Source organism: Equus asinus, chromosome 7 (assembly GCF_041296235.1).
Source record: "Equus asinus isolate D_3611 breed Donkey chromosome 7, EquAss-T2T_v2, whole genome shotgun sequence".
Taxonomy (NCBI): Eukaryota; Metazoa; Chordata; class Mammalia; order Perissodactyla; family Equidae; genus Equus; species Equus asinus.
The window spans coordinates 62,512,480-62,527,652 of record NC_091796.1 but is presented as its reverse complement, the minus strand read 5'-3'; the positions used below and the strand labels follow the sequence as shown (position 1 = coordinate 62,527,652).

Below are 15,173 nucleotides of genomic sequence, written 5' to 3'. Positions count from 1 at the left end.
TTTCAATAGCATTTATTTCTGCTCTGGTTTTTATTATTTCTCTCCTTCTGCTGACTTTGGGCTTTGTTTTTTCTTCTTTCTCTAATTCAGTTATGTGTAGTTTAAGATTGCTTATTTGGGATTTTTCTTGTTTGTTAAGATGTGTCTGTATTGCAATGAATTTTCCTCTTAATACAGCTTTTGCTGTATCCCACGAGTTGATATGCATGTTATCATTTTCATTTGTCTCCAGGTATTTTTTGATTTCTTCTTTAATTTTTTCAATGATCCATTGCTTGTTCAATAGCATATTGTTTAGTCTCCACATCTTTGTGCCTTTCTCAGCTTTCTTCTTGTAATTAATTTCTACCTTTATAGCATTATGATCGGAGGTGATGCTTGTTAATATTTCAATTTTTTTTAATTTGTAGAGGCTTGCCTTGTTTCCGAACATACGGTCTATCCTTGAGAATGTTCCATGCGCACTTGAGAAGAACATGTCTTCTGTTTTTGGATGACGTGTTCTATATATGTCTATTAAGTCCAATTGTTTTAGCTTTTCATTTAGCGCCACTGTTTCCTTGTTGATTTTCTGTCTCGATCTGTCCATTGATGTGAGTGGGGTGCTGAGGTCCCCTACTGTTATTGTGTTATTTTTTATATCTTCTTTTAGGTTTGTTAATAGTTGCTTTATGAACTTTGGTGCTCCTGTGTTGGGTGCACAGATATTTATAAACGTTATTTCTTCTTGATGAAGTGTCCCTTTGATCATTGTATATTGGCCTGCTATGTCTCTCTTTATCTGCCTTATCTTGAAGTCTGTTTTTTCTGATATAAGTATTTTGACACCTGCTTTCTTTTGTTTGCTATTAGCTTGGAGTATTGTCTTCCACCCCTTCACCCTGAGCCTGTGTTTGTCCTTGGGGCTGAGGTGTGTTTCCTGGAGGCAACAAATTGTTGGATCTTGTTCTTTAATCCATTTTGCCACTCTGCGTCTTTTTATTGGAGAGTTCAATCTATTTACATTGAGGGTGATTATTGATGCATGACGGCTTAATGCTGTCATTCTGTCACTCATCTGATTTTCCCGCGTTACCTTTGTTTCTCATCCTGTGTGTTTTAGCCTACCCATTGACTTCTGCAATTTCTTATGCTGGGTTTCTTAGATTTTTCCTTATTCATGTTTTGTGTCTCTGTTCTGTTTTTTAGTTTAGTGACTACCCTGAAGTTTGTATTCATAATCTCGTGTGTAATATAATCCATTTTCTGGTGGTCTCCTACTTCCTTGGTCTAGACTGATTTAGTCCCTTCCCTCTTCCTCTCCTAAATTATTATTTTCATGTCTTATTCCAACTCGTGTTGTGAATTTGTGGTTAGAGTGATAAGATCGTCTTTGCTTTGGTGGTTTCCTTTCCTTTATCCTAATGCTATACTTGAATATTTGCTATCCTATTCAGATTCTATTTATTTGTCTCCCTACTCTGTCTTTTGTGACCCCTTTCTCCCTTTTTTCTTTTTTCAGGTATGAGAGCCTTCTCAAGGATTTCTTGCAGTGGAGGTCTTTTGGCTACAAAGCCCCTTAGCTTTTGTTTGTCTGGAAAAGATTTAATTTCTCACTCCTATCTGAAGGATATTTTTGCTGCATAGAGTATTCTTGGCTGAAGATTATTATCCTTTAAAGTTTTGAATATGTCACTCCATTCTCTCCTAGCTTGTAAAGTTTCTGCAGAGAAATCCACTGAAAGTCTGATAGGGGTTCCTTTGTAGGTTATCTTTTGTCCTGCTGCCCTGAGTATTCTTTCTTTGTCTTTCATTTTTGCCATTTGTACTACTATATGCCTTGCGGTAGGTCTTTTTACACTGACAAATCTAGGAGATCTGAAAGCTTCCTCCACACACATTTCTCCCTCAATCCCTAGATTTGGGAAATTTTCTTCTATTATTTCTTTGAGCACACTTTCTGCTCCATTTTCCTTTTCCATGCCCTCAGGGACTCCGATAATTCTTAAATTGCATTTCCTCATTGAGTTTGCTATTTCTCCGAGATTTTCTTCATTTTTTTAATTCTTGTTTCTCTTTCTTCCTCTGTCTGGAGCCATTCAGCCTGTCTATCTTCAATTATGCTAATTTTCTCCTCTATCGTGTCTACACATGCATTCAGGGAATCCATATTCTGTGTTATCTGATCCATTGTACTTTTCATCTCTAGTATTTCTGATTGAATCTTCTTTATAGTTGCAATCTCTTTTGTGAAGTAACTCCAGAACTCGTCGACTTGTTTCTCTATATTTCCCTTTATCTCATTGAGTTTTTTGATGATAGCTACTCTGAACTCATTTTCACTTAGTTTACCTATTTCCAAGTCCTCGGGACTTAATTCTGTGTTTTTATTCTTTTCCTTTTGGTCTGGAGCTTTTATAAATTGCTGGATGGTAGAGGAGCAGTTTTTGCACATGCTGGCATTATTCATTTGGAGTAACAGCCTGTTGCCTCTAGGTGGGGGTAGAGAGCCGCGCATTCTGAGCCCTCCACCCTCAGCCACGATGGCGGTGTGCAGCACCGGTTGGAGGAGGAGGGGCACTTTCTCCCGCACACAGACCTGGATTCTGATCAGCTCTCGCTTTCTGGTTTCCCGGGGCCCTGGCTTGATGGGGTCCCCCCATGTGAAAGCTTTCCCCCGTTAGAGGGTTTCTGCTGCACGGGTGGTGGGAGTTCCGGACAATCCCGCAGACGCGCAGCCCCTCCCCCACTCCTTCCCTCACCGGGGGCATCCATCCCAGTCTCTAGGGGAGGAAGCAAAGATCTCTCTTACCCTGTTCCAGCTCCTCCAAGGGTGGCTCCAGCCTCTCCGCCCTCCATTGTTTGGCTGCTGTGGGTCTCTGACAATCTCTTTGTTATTATAATTTTTGGTTGAAATTCAGTTGTTCCTTTTGGTTGTAGTTTGGAGGGGAGAGAGTCCCAGGTGAGCTCACCCCGCCATGTCGCAGGCGTCCTATAAACCATTTCTTTTTATTTTTGGTTTTCACTGACATTTTTACTGACTTAGCCTGGGGAAAATTTTTTTACACTCATACAGAAGGGCATACATATTGGCGAATTTATTGTCTTCATTTGTGATATAACACTCAGTGAGAACATTCAAAGATGAGGACAGAGATTTTTCCATTTCCAAAAAGTGAACGCTTTCTTCTTTTGTGCCATATGCCAACAGTGGCCACATAAACAATACAGAAATACGACAACCCTGAAGACATCACCCACCCCTCCAAGGGGCTGATTAAAACCTTGGACTTTTTCTTCCGCCTGTGACACATGGTCCCTGGAGGGAGTGCTCTATGATCTGGCTGCCGGCGACTAGGACTGGTGTGAAGGGAACTCAGCCCTGCCACAGTGTGATCTTCCATAATCAGCTTCTACGTACCATCTGTGGAGCACCATAACGATGCTTGTCAATTATGGACTTGACAAAGATATTCTCACTCTCACTAACTTTGAGACAGCACGGTCACTCCCTTGTCAGCACAGGCACTGATACTTTTCACACCTCTCTTGTACAGTCTGAGGGTCCACTCACTAGCATGCACCATCTCCTCCTAGCTTTATTCTGGGTTTTTCCTAGGCAAAAAGGACAGAGTGCCCAGTGCCACTGCATGCAACAGGTACTCAAAAATGCTGTTAAATGAACAAATACAGGAATAAACCAGTGCATCTTTTCTAATGTAATACAGAGAGGCCTGAAATTTGAATTTGTGTCCCTGGTTGTGAGTTTTCTGGGGGCAAGACCAATGCCTCACTGTCTGTTTGGCTCCTTCTCATGTCTCTTACAGCCCACAGCTTAGCACATCTTGGCCAAAGTAGCACTAAATAAACACTTATGGAATGAATGAATATACTCTTACTCAGCAAATATTTATATTACTGGCTTCACAATTCCCAACTGTGCAAGTACACAAAGATTAATTATTATTCTACAAAATTCACCAAGCTATTGAACACAACTCTACTGCAAAACTTAGCTATGAAAACAAAGATTAACAGGCTGCAATTGAAAGCCACCTGGCCCAGGGTCAGCTCTGCCATTACTCAGGTCTTCTCCGGGCTTTCGTTTTGGCATCTCTGCAATATGGGATTTGGATTAGGAATATATGTGACAAGATTTTTTTATCCTCATTATCAGTAGAAATTTATGAGTTGGGTAAAGAGCATAGAGCTCAAAACCAAGTAATTTTATAAATTTGCCTTACTTATCAATGTGGTAAAATTTCAACTGCTTTACAACTTATTTTAGCTTTCAAAGTACTATTAATAATCTATGTCTTTGCCAAAGTTTGATTAACATTACTGGCAGTTGTATTTGGCTGGTCATCGCAAGACAGAATCAACAGAGATCATTTACGAGCATAAAACTACCATAAGAACTATTTTTTTTACAACAAGAGGAAAATGAGTTTTGAATTGATAAGAATTTCCTTCACGTTAGATCATTTGTTTTGGTTTTTGATGAGAAACACTGGCCCTGAGCTAACATCTGAGCCAATCTTCCTCTATTTTGTATGTGAGATGCCACCACAGCAAGGCTTGATGAGCGGTGTATAGGTCCACACCCAGGATCTGAACCCACAAATCCTGGGCCACCAAAGCGGAGCGCACAAACTTAACCACCAGGCGGGCCCCAAGATCGTTTGTTTTTTAATTCATATTCTGACATAATGACTTTTGCCCTTGGGCAGTTTGCATAATACAAGTGGACCTCTGATTTGTCATCTACAAACAGGCTGAATTAGATCAGTGGTTCTCACCCAGGGGCGATTCTGCACTCTCTGCCCCCTCTCAGGGGATGTTTGGAAACGTCTGAAGACATTTTTGTTGTCACAACTGAGTGGGGGGAAGTACCACAGAGATCTAGTGGGTGGAGGCCAGGGATGCTTCTGCTAAACATCCTACAGTGCACAGAACGGCCCTTAGAACAAAAAATTCCCTGCTAATAGTAGAGATTGAGGCAAATCTGAATTAGATTACTTCCAAAATCCCTAAAATTCAAAAAAATGTTAAGTCTAACTTGCTAAATGTGAAACAGCAGAAGCTTCTTCATAAGCTATAGCTGGCCTCTGACAGAAGAGCTACTCTGAGCTGAAAGGTGCAGAAATTTAAAAGACAATTTATTTGGATATAAATCCAATTTAAAACCATGCCTACTAACCTTACACTTTGTGAATCACATTGGTGGTTAATGTATAACTGTACCTTCACAGCTTCCTTTCTTTTTCCTCTCGCCATTTACTGCACGGCAATGGGCACCGTTCGTTTTGGACACAGATGCAAGCTGATTCTGAAAAGACTGAAATGATATTCTCCTTGTCCTCACAGTAGAAGAATAAAGTGGCCCTAAAGATTACTAATGATCAACTGCAGTGAAATGGATGGACGTCGCCATTCATGCAAAACACAAAGATGCCAACAGCTGGAAGTGGGGACGCTTCCATTCTATGTTCACGGTACATCCACAGGACGGGTGCCAACTGCCAGCTGCTAATTCACATGGGATGCCGAATCCAACAGTGTGACTTTCCCTATTATCCTTCTAAAAAGTACCAAATATCTGTGGCATTCAGTTAACAAAACAAATGAAATATACTCACGGCCCTGCACTGAATTCTACCCACTTGGACACCATCTACAAGCACAAGTCTTTTCCAAGCACACTTAGCAAAAGGACGATCTCCTGTGCTGGTCAAGACTTCTTAAATTCCTGGTCTGCGAGCCTTAACAGTTCCTAATCTAAGTTCAATGTATGTGTTAAGCTGCCCAAAAAACATCCAGATATCTTCTGGGAATAAACTCACAGCAAGCTCACAGTTTTGGAAAAGAAAGGGGGAAAAAATCTTTGCTCTAACCATCCTCAGAAATTGTGTGCATAAAATATAGATTTGGAAGTGCTATGCTGGCATCTCTCATAATTCATCTTGCTGATGTCTAGGACCAGGAATAAAGGTGTAATGATAGGGAATTAAAGGAGATTCTTTGCTATAAAGCAAAGAGAAGAACCTTTGACATGTAACCATAATGATAATAAAATGAGTGGCTGAAAGGTCGGGGCTGATGTTTTCAATCAAACCCAGAGCCTCAGCTGATTACTCACAGAATCATGAAATGCTAGGGTTTTGATGGAACTTCTTTCCTGTATTAGCCTGTCAGTAACTAACCCCAAATCATTCAACCTTTATTCACTGTCTCTAACATGTGTCAGGAAACTGCTAGGCTTTGGAAAGACGTGGTGAACTTAATCCCGACAGTCCCCTGAGGAGCAGAGGACAGCGAGGGTGCACCCTTCAGAGCGAAATGCCAGATGCCAGCCCACGGTGGCAGGAAACCACACGCGGGGCCCAGTTTTAGGGAGACCTGGAGGCCTCTGGGAGGAGGAGAAGTCACAACAAGAAAGGCAGGTACGAATGTGCAAAAGCCCACAAACGAGAGAGGACACCATCCCCTCGAATCATACAAAAGTCACATGTCCATCAGTTACCAAACTCTCAGAGAACTGGTGAAAAAATATATATTTTAACAATGGGAATATGTTTAAAAATTCCACAGAAACATGAATGAAAACTTTAAAAAGTGTAGGTTCTACCCAAATTTTGATAACTCTACCTCCCTACACAAGCACGTCCCTCACAGAGTCACAGGGCCTGGCCCAGCAGCCCACTCCTCACCCCCAGATTGAACCAGGTCAGACTTAAACAGGCAGAAATCGGTGTACACTCTCCATCATGAAAACAAGGAAGGTGCTGCTGAGTCAGAAAAACAATCTGATTAAAAGGAAGGTACATTCAGCTAATCACAGAGCTGATCCCACAAGTTACAGGCTGTAAAATGGCAGCCCACAAACTCATCTAGTCAGCAAACATATTCTGTTTACCTTCACAGGGTCCAAAAGGTTTGAGCTAGTATCTTTAAACAGGGAGGTTTCACATTTTTAAAAAGGTGGACATCTAATTTGAGTTTTTGCATTTTTTAAAAACAGTAACAATCCCCTTTAGACAATATGAGACCCCCTAGTTTGCCACAGTCTCCACCGCTCCCTACTGCTTCCACAGCACTAGGGATTTTTCTCCCTCTTACTATTCCTGTACTTTAAGAACTTCCTATAGTAGAAAGTACCTATGTTCAGTTTTCACAGGTGAGAAAACAAAAACAAAATCAAGAAAACTCTAAGTTTCCTCCTCTCTGCCCACTTCCCAGGCCCCTTTGCCCAGCCCGTTTAGACATCCAAATTGCTGACCCTGGATTTAGGTCATAATTCCATTTCCCAAACAGCACCAAGTCAGTGTACCACGCACAACCAGACCTAGAAAACCAAAGGCAAGGGCGGAACATCTGCTCATCTATGAACTGGGCCTTGGACTGACATCAGTGCCCACCAGGATCCATTTATACAGGCCTGGAATCAAGTCTATAACCTGCTCCTTTGTTCTATTTAGAAATAAATTAAAACAATAATAATAGTGACCAAAAGCAATCTTTTAAATGCTGCCACTCAAAAAGGTCCCATTTTTAAGTCTGATATACTCATAAAAGAAGAAACCATAAGGAATAAGCAACAGCTCATAATCGCAGGACCAGACTCTTGAGCAGCTTGAAGAGTCTCCCGGTGTTAGGATCGGCGTTGGGCCAACATGTTGTAGGGAAACTGAATAAATGGTCCATTTGGTGCATCCAGCAATTTTAGACCTTCCTAGACAGGACTGAAAAAGCCACACGAAGGCAGCTTGATGGCAGGTGCTAAGATTGCATGTACTCACACACACTGTCCATTTGCAGGCAGACTGGCGGTTCAAATTCAGGACAGCCATTAGGTCCTGTGTGAGCTAAGCAGAATACAAAACACCCACTGCCACAGCAAAGGGAAAGACAGCCCACATTTGCTAAACTCCAGAACCATGTGCCTAGCACACTGCTGGGTGCCTGACACATAGCACAGCCACACTGAGTTGCCTCCCTGAAAATGATCTCCCTCCAGCGGCCTGACACTGGAGAAATGGTCCAAGCAGAGCAAGCAGGTCTGGAGTCCTCCCCAGTCTTCCCTAGCTAGGAAAATGCACCCAGTTTCTCTTGCTAAAGATCAAGAGAGTAATCTTAGATTCCTTCCTTTCCCATACCCTCTAATCCATCAGCAATTTAGTAAATTCTCCCTCCAAAACACTCCTTAAGTCCTCCCATTTCTATCCATCTCCACACACACCTGTCTGGTTCAAGCACCAGGACTCCCACCTGGACACCTGCAACAGCGTCCTACCTGGTCTTGCCGCCTGCCCAATATTCTGTAGATGGCAGTCAGAGTGGGCCTCTCCCAATACAGAGCAGATCATATCGCACCCGTGCTCAGACTCTGCAAAGCCTCCCCATGGCAGGAAAACAGAATGTACAAACCCCAACATGGCCTTCATGGGGCTTCTCACTCTGGCCCTGCTACCAGTCCGGCCACTGCCCCACCCAGTCCGTGCCCTCCGGCCTAGTGGCCTTCTCTCCCTCCCTCCAGTGCACTGAGCTCTTTTGCACCCTGTGGGCTTCACACAAGCACCGCCCTCTGCCTGCACTTCTGTCCACCCTGCTCCATGCGTGGCTGGCGGCTGTTCATCCTCACAGAGGCCTTTCTGATCCCTAAAGCCAGAGGGCACGCCTGTCGGTCTGACGCATAGTATACTTAATTTATTTGGGAGATTAATACCCGTCCCCTCACTAGGCCACATGCTCCACGAAGGCATGTTATGTCTGTATCAGTCATCCCCATACACACTGCACACAAGTGACACAAAGCAGACACCCAGCAAAAAAGTCTCGCCCCTATTCAGGGCCCTTAATTCACTCTCCCTCAAAAAAACAGGCAACAATGATTTAATCTAAAAAGCTATTGTCATCATCTTAAAAGTTATCATACTTGCTAATGTGCCAAAACACTGTAGAAAAGCACTGCACGTGCGCCGGTCCCTCTGGCCACACGCGCTCTCTCCGGCCAGGCCCAGTGGCCAGGCGGCAGCACCACTGCGCTCATTTCCTGCGCCCGCCTGCCGCTTTCCAAACAACTTACTCCTCAGTCACTCACTGCGGCGCAGCCAACCCTCATCATGGACGGCCCATCCTCAGAGGGGGCGCACAAGCATTCCCCACAGCAGCGAGCTTCACTAAGAGAATGCTGCGTATGGGAGCTGACGCCCACAGCAAATGAGGAGGGGCCCAGCGGGTGACACCGCGGCCCACCGTGGGGAGGTCCTCCCCAAGAGGTGTCCACGGGCTGGGAAGCAGTGACCACTCGGATGGGCTCGGAGCAAAGGTCTCATTTTTCCACCGCTACTGTGGAAAATCATTTGCATTTGCAAAATAAAATAGGGATAAATTCTTCTAAGGCACTATTCTAAAAAAAACACTAGTATAAATGTTTAAACAAAAGATGATTTTATGTGTGAATGAACTGAAGTTTCATTTCTCCCAAGTACTTCTGAATTCATTGTCTTTGTTTTATTTAACTCAACCATAAGATCTGAATCTATGCTACTTGGGGTAAGGGCTTTTTTGAAGTATGTGAACAGTTCATTGGTTTCTTAATGGCCCTAAATAGTTTTCTCCATTTGGAGGTATGTTTCTATAACAAACTATCCTCAAAATATGTTTTAGCAATGCTAAAGTGGACATGCTTTGTAAATGACAAAACACTGTAGAGGAGGAAGACATTTCCTCTACCCTCTCTGGGTTCTTCTGGCCAGAGAACGAATTAAATTCACATGAGACCAAGTAACAGGAGAAAATTAAACAAAGCTTTATAACATGTATACATGGGAGAGGCTCAGGCAACCTGAGCAACTCGCCAAAAACGGCTGAAGCCACCACCTTAAATATCATCTTCAGCTAAAGACAAAGGAGGATCTTGGGGGTGGGGAGTCAGTTAAGGGAGATTACCAGACAAGTGCAGTGAACAAGGGTCAGGTTACTATGCAGATTTAAGTCCTTGCCTTCCACATTGATGAGAGTTTCTAGAGATAAGGTCATCCCTCTTCTTTCTGTACAGAGAGGGAGACACCTTTACAAACGGAGGTTTCCTTTACAACGTAAATGTCTCTTAGAAAGGGTAAGTAAATTCTACTTTTCAGAGTTTCTTTCCTGTCCGCAGTTTTTAAAAGTAACCAGCCCCAAATAATCCTCATGCCAGACAAATCTTGGGGTGGCCAATTCCAGTCCCCCACAACACTCTTCACGTGAAAGGGGGACATGCCTACACCTAAAACAGAAAGCAGAGCCCTACTCACAACTCACACTGACATGGCCTCTTTCTAGCCAAGTTCAACTACATCTTCGCAGTTGGCACTTTTCATCAGCAACTGAGGAGACTCAACAGTGAGCTCCTTCTATGGTCCCCCACGGGCTCCCGTTACTGTGCTGATTTTCCGCCCCGGGTCAATCACTTCTCGGTTTCTCTCCCTGACTCCTTCATTGGGTGTAGCCCACAGCCATAGAACTGCCTTTTCCTCTCTGCACTAATTTATTCACCCTATCTCATGCTTTTTATTGTCACCCCAACAGCTGAATATTTCCTAGCTGGCTTTCTCCTGGCCCCACACTGGAGTTCTCCAAACTCGCCACTTCAATGTATCTCTCAATTCAGTATTTATTTTATTTTTTCGAGGAAGATTAGCCTTGAGCTAACATCTGCCAGTCCTCCTTTTTTTTTTTTTCCTGAGGAAGACTAGCCCTGAGCTAACATCCGTGCCCATCTTCCTCTACTTTATACGTGAGATGCCTACCACAGCATGGCTTGCCACATGGTGCCATGTCCGCACCCAGGATCCGAACTGGGGAACCCCGGGCTGCCAATGCGGAACGTGCACACTTAACTGCTGCACCACCGGGCCGGCCCCTCAATTCAGTATTTTAAAAGCTGAACTCATCTGCTCCATCCTGCTCCCAAGTCCCCACTCTGGCTCCCCTGCTAACTGCTCCACTGCAATAGCAGCAGCACTCCTTCTCGGTTAAAATAACTGATCGGAACAATCAACGGTTATCTACTGGTGACTGGCAAACTCCCCTTCTGCTCCAGAGAAGGGGAACCTGAGACACACCTGAAGGAATGCGGGCGGGCGCGAGGGGGCTGCTTCCGCTTCCTGGGTCAGGCTGCGAGCTGCCTGGTGCCTCCTGCTCAGCCTTTCCCCAGCTCTCAGGCCTCCCTTTGCTTCACAGTAAGAGCTCCAGGACCTCCCATCTGCAATCTCCTTCAGAATCAGAATGGTCTTCCCGACTGCTGCTTTCATCACCCCATGCCTCTGCTCAGCAGCCAGCTCAGGCAAGCATCTGTTGAGTATGCACTTAACCACGTGTCAAGTACCAGGCCAGGCACGGGTTGGGGGGGGGGGGTGGGGCAGTGGTTATCATCATTTAAGTTAAAAAGCCATGACCACAGTGCAAAACATTCTGAATAAAAAGAGAACCAAGGACCCGTTCCTGCCCTTAAAGAACATAAATGTTCCTTAAAGATGGAAACTAGTTGTTAAAAATATATAAAACTGTTTTTACGACTATAGTTAACGGTCTATTACATCTATGGTCTGTACGTCTGAAACTAATATAATGTTATATGTCAATTGTATCTCAATTTAAATAAATAAACAGGAAATGGCAAAATCTAAGGTCTGGGCAATCAAAAAACAAAAAGAAAACCCTGTTGTTATATAGGCACTTAGAGGTGAACCAGGAAAAGCGGAAGTCAAAGGAAGGACTCTGGTTGTGAGAATCAGGGAAGTTTCCACAGAGGAGGAATAACACCGCATTACGAAGAATAAACTGCAATTTTCTGGAGTGGTAAGCTGGGGCTGCTGAGGGGAGTACCATGACCGCAGTGCCCAACCCGGATGCTGCAAACAGTCTTTCTTGCTTCTAAACAAACCATAATTATTCCTTTTGAGGCATGAAACCCTCCTCTCCCTTCTAGGCCCCGAAACTCTTCTGTCTTCTCTGTCAGTCTACACAAATCCATTCCACAAAAGACTCAGCCCAAGGCCCAACGCTCTCTGCGTCCATCTCTGATCACTCCGGCCCCCAAGGCCCCTGTCCTTGCCAAACCCCCGGACCACGGCTGTTCCACACCACTAGCATTCTATTTTAGACTCTTTTAGTCTCAAATTCTTTTTATTAGTTCCTTGTCAGACTGTTTTGTTCACAAGCAGTTTGGTTTGCATGTGTTATCTTCCCAAAGCACTAAAAGGTCAAGCTTTTAGTGGCTTCCCATACACACGTACAAACACAGACAGATGGTTTATTGTACAAACGACAATTGAAACTTTTTTAAGTAAAGATGAATTAGAAGTGTAATTTAAGATACAAATCACACAGGTATTACAATGAAATATACCGAAGGTAGAGCTCATCTGAGATTCTTATGATGAACTTAAACTACACTTATTTCTCCTTATAGTGAATGTTCAGACAGTTCCTTAACTCTCCTTAATTCTGTCTTTACCAGATCACCTTCCCACCAATATCCTTTCCTAGAAAACAGAGCTGACTGGAGAGGCAGAGCAAGCTTAATACTTCTTTCCACTCCAGTATTGTCCAGTAAGGTGCTAAGTAAACGCCCCCACGGTCAAGGGCTACCTGCAATACAACTCCTGCATGCCCTCACAGTCTGAGAGCGTCACTACCAGTAGTTCTAAGCTCACCTTCTTTCCCACTCAAGGATTACACACCGAGTGAGTGTAGCAGAATCCAATTCATGGGGATGGTCCAAAAACCTCTCCTCTTTCAAACCTTTCTCAGGATTCTAAGGAACCTAGAGGAGTAACTGAGGCCTTTTTAACATCTTGCTGAAGAGCTAAATGCATTCAAAGTCTTTATATTATCAAATCTGAAGGACAAACGCCACGCACCACCACCCGTTTGCCACATTAACCATTTTTGAGTTAAGAGGACCAGAAATCAGCAGGAGATCCATTACACTTATTTCGGCTAAGGACTGAAACTGGAGCCTGCCCCGAACATCTTCCAGAACAGCTCCAACAGCGGGATCCAGGAGACCGCGCCACGGGCAATACATAGTGGAGACCAAAGAACCCCGAAGTGAGCGGGCCACCGGCGTGGAAACGGCGCGGCGGGCAGGGCGACCTGGCTGACCATCCGGCCATCGCACGCGGACTCTCAGCAGTAGCAATGACCAGATTGTCCTTTTACTTCGTTTCCACCGCGGGGCATGGACGGATAACGAGTATCCCTCCAAGCAGATAAAGGTATATATAAAATAAAGCACATACTGTGGACTTTAATCAATGACGACAGGATATAAACGCAGAGGACAAAACCCACCAGACTTCTCCGACCTCGCGAAATGCGCACACCGTCCCGCCCGGAGCGCCCGCGCCGCCGCCGGGAGGACACGGGGCCCGGCGCACACGACCCTGGTCGGCGGAGGGGACAAGCGGGGACGGGGGCCGCCGACCCGAGGGCACGAAGGCCAGCGCCCCCGACGCCGGGGGCCAGACGCCGGGGGGACCCCCGCTGCCCCGCTCCCCGCCCAGGTGGCGCGCCAGGCACCGCGACAGGGCGGTGGGCTGTGCGACGACCGCGCCGCGCCGTCCGAAGAGGGCGACCAGCGGGGCAGCGCGGGGGCCCAAGGGCCAGGGAGGAGCCGGCCTGCCGAGCGCCCCGCCCCGTCCCCACCCGGCCGGCCGGCCCGCGGAGGCCTCCTTACCGAGCACAGCCGCCGCCGACTCGGAGCCGGGCCGGGCGGGCCACGAGGCAAGCGGCCAGGCTGCAGCGCCGCGGGCCGGGGGTCGCGAGGAGGGGCGGCAGGGGGCCCGACGGGGGAGAGCGGGGAGGGGCGGCAGGGGAGGAGCTCTAGGAGATGTGGCTAGGGGCCGGGGGACCGGAGAAGGAGCGGCCGGGGGCGGGGAGGGGCGGAGCGGGCCCGGGGGGGAGGGGGGAGGTAGGGGTAGGGGGCGTAGGGGAGAGGGTGTGGGGGGCGGGACCGCGGAGGGGCGGGGCCGGCCCTACCGCCGGCGCGCATGCTCCCGCCGCACCGGCCGCGCCCTGCTCCCCAGGAGTGAGGGGACGGCCGGCGCTATGCGGTCGCGCTCCACGTGGAAGGGAGGTGGCTGCGGCTCTCCTTCCCAGTGCCTCTTCCTCCTCGTCTGTTCCCGGGGAAAGAGTCCCCCGGATCTTGGCTACTTCCTGCCGGACCCCTCCCCCTGTCGCGCGCTGTCCCAGGGCGCTCGGCCTGCTGCACCGCAGCTCTTAGGGTTAACCTTCCAAATGTTGTTCCCTGACCTCTGGATTCCTCTCTGTCCTGCTGGTTCCGATTCTGCACCCTCCTCTCCGAGGCCCCTTTCCTGCTCTTGACTTTGGTACAGCGCGCCCGCGGATACCATTTTAAAATAAAAGAATACTCTTCAAGCTGCAAGAAGCAATGTTTACTGACCCTGTTCCAGCTGCTTAAGGTTGGGTAGGAGCTGCTGAGTTCCCGCCCTCACGGAACTGAACACTCTTACTGGTTAATGTCAGGCTTTCACGACGAAGCGTTCTCACCGGTTTGGAGAGAAACTTATTACATCCTTTATTTTGGTTTATAATTAAAAGTAGCTGATAATTAAAGACTATTTTGTGACTTTTGAATGAAATTTTCTTTCATGGCAGTGTCTTGTGTATAAATTCTAGTACGCAAATAATAACCCGTAGGTACAAAATAAGTATTAGTTGTTGCTTCCAGCAAGAAATTCAGTGATTTAACATGATTAACAATAATAATTTCCAAAACAATCTTTTTTGGTTTGTTGACTACAATAAACGAAGAACTAAAACTGTTTTCTTTTTCAAATGAGACTGGCCCTTTGGCAGAAACATAATTTAGTGGTGTTATTGAAGAGAGAAATATAAAACCCTTGCTAATGCAGGTTTAAAATTAGGAACCATGATGATTAGGAATGTATAAATACAAACACACTCCTATACACAAACTGCGTTCTGTACTCTAATAAGTCAATAAAAAGATTTGGAGGAAAGAGAAAAAGAAAGGGAGGCAGAAGGAGTCAGGATAGAGCGAACACTTGAGGCAGACGTAGTGAAGAGGTGTGCTTACTTTCATCCGGTTTTGACAGGCTTATGCTGAAGGCCTTAGAGCGCTATGGCTTATTTCTGTGATAACAGGCGTACTGCAGGGTGCC

The 15,173-nt window shown here is 45.9% G+C and overlaps 1 protein-coding gene across 1 annotated transcript in view; it reads right to left on the bottom strand.

Moving 5' to 3' along the window:
• The window catches only part of L3MBTL4 (L3MBTL histone methyl-lysine binding protein 4), a 469,197-nt gene extending 454,608 nt beyond the window's left edge, over positions 1 to 14,589 (bottom strand). Inside the window, 1 exon segment of the mRNA XM_070514531.1 lies at positions 13,706 to 14,589. The gene's annotated coding sequence lies outside the window, so the exon portion shown is untranslated.
• Between the last annotated feature and the right edge of the window lie 584 nt (positions 14,590 to 15,173).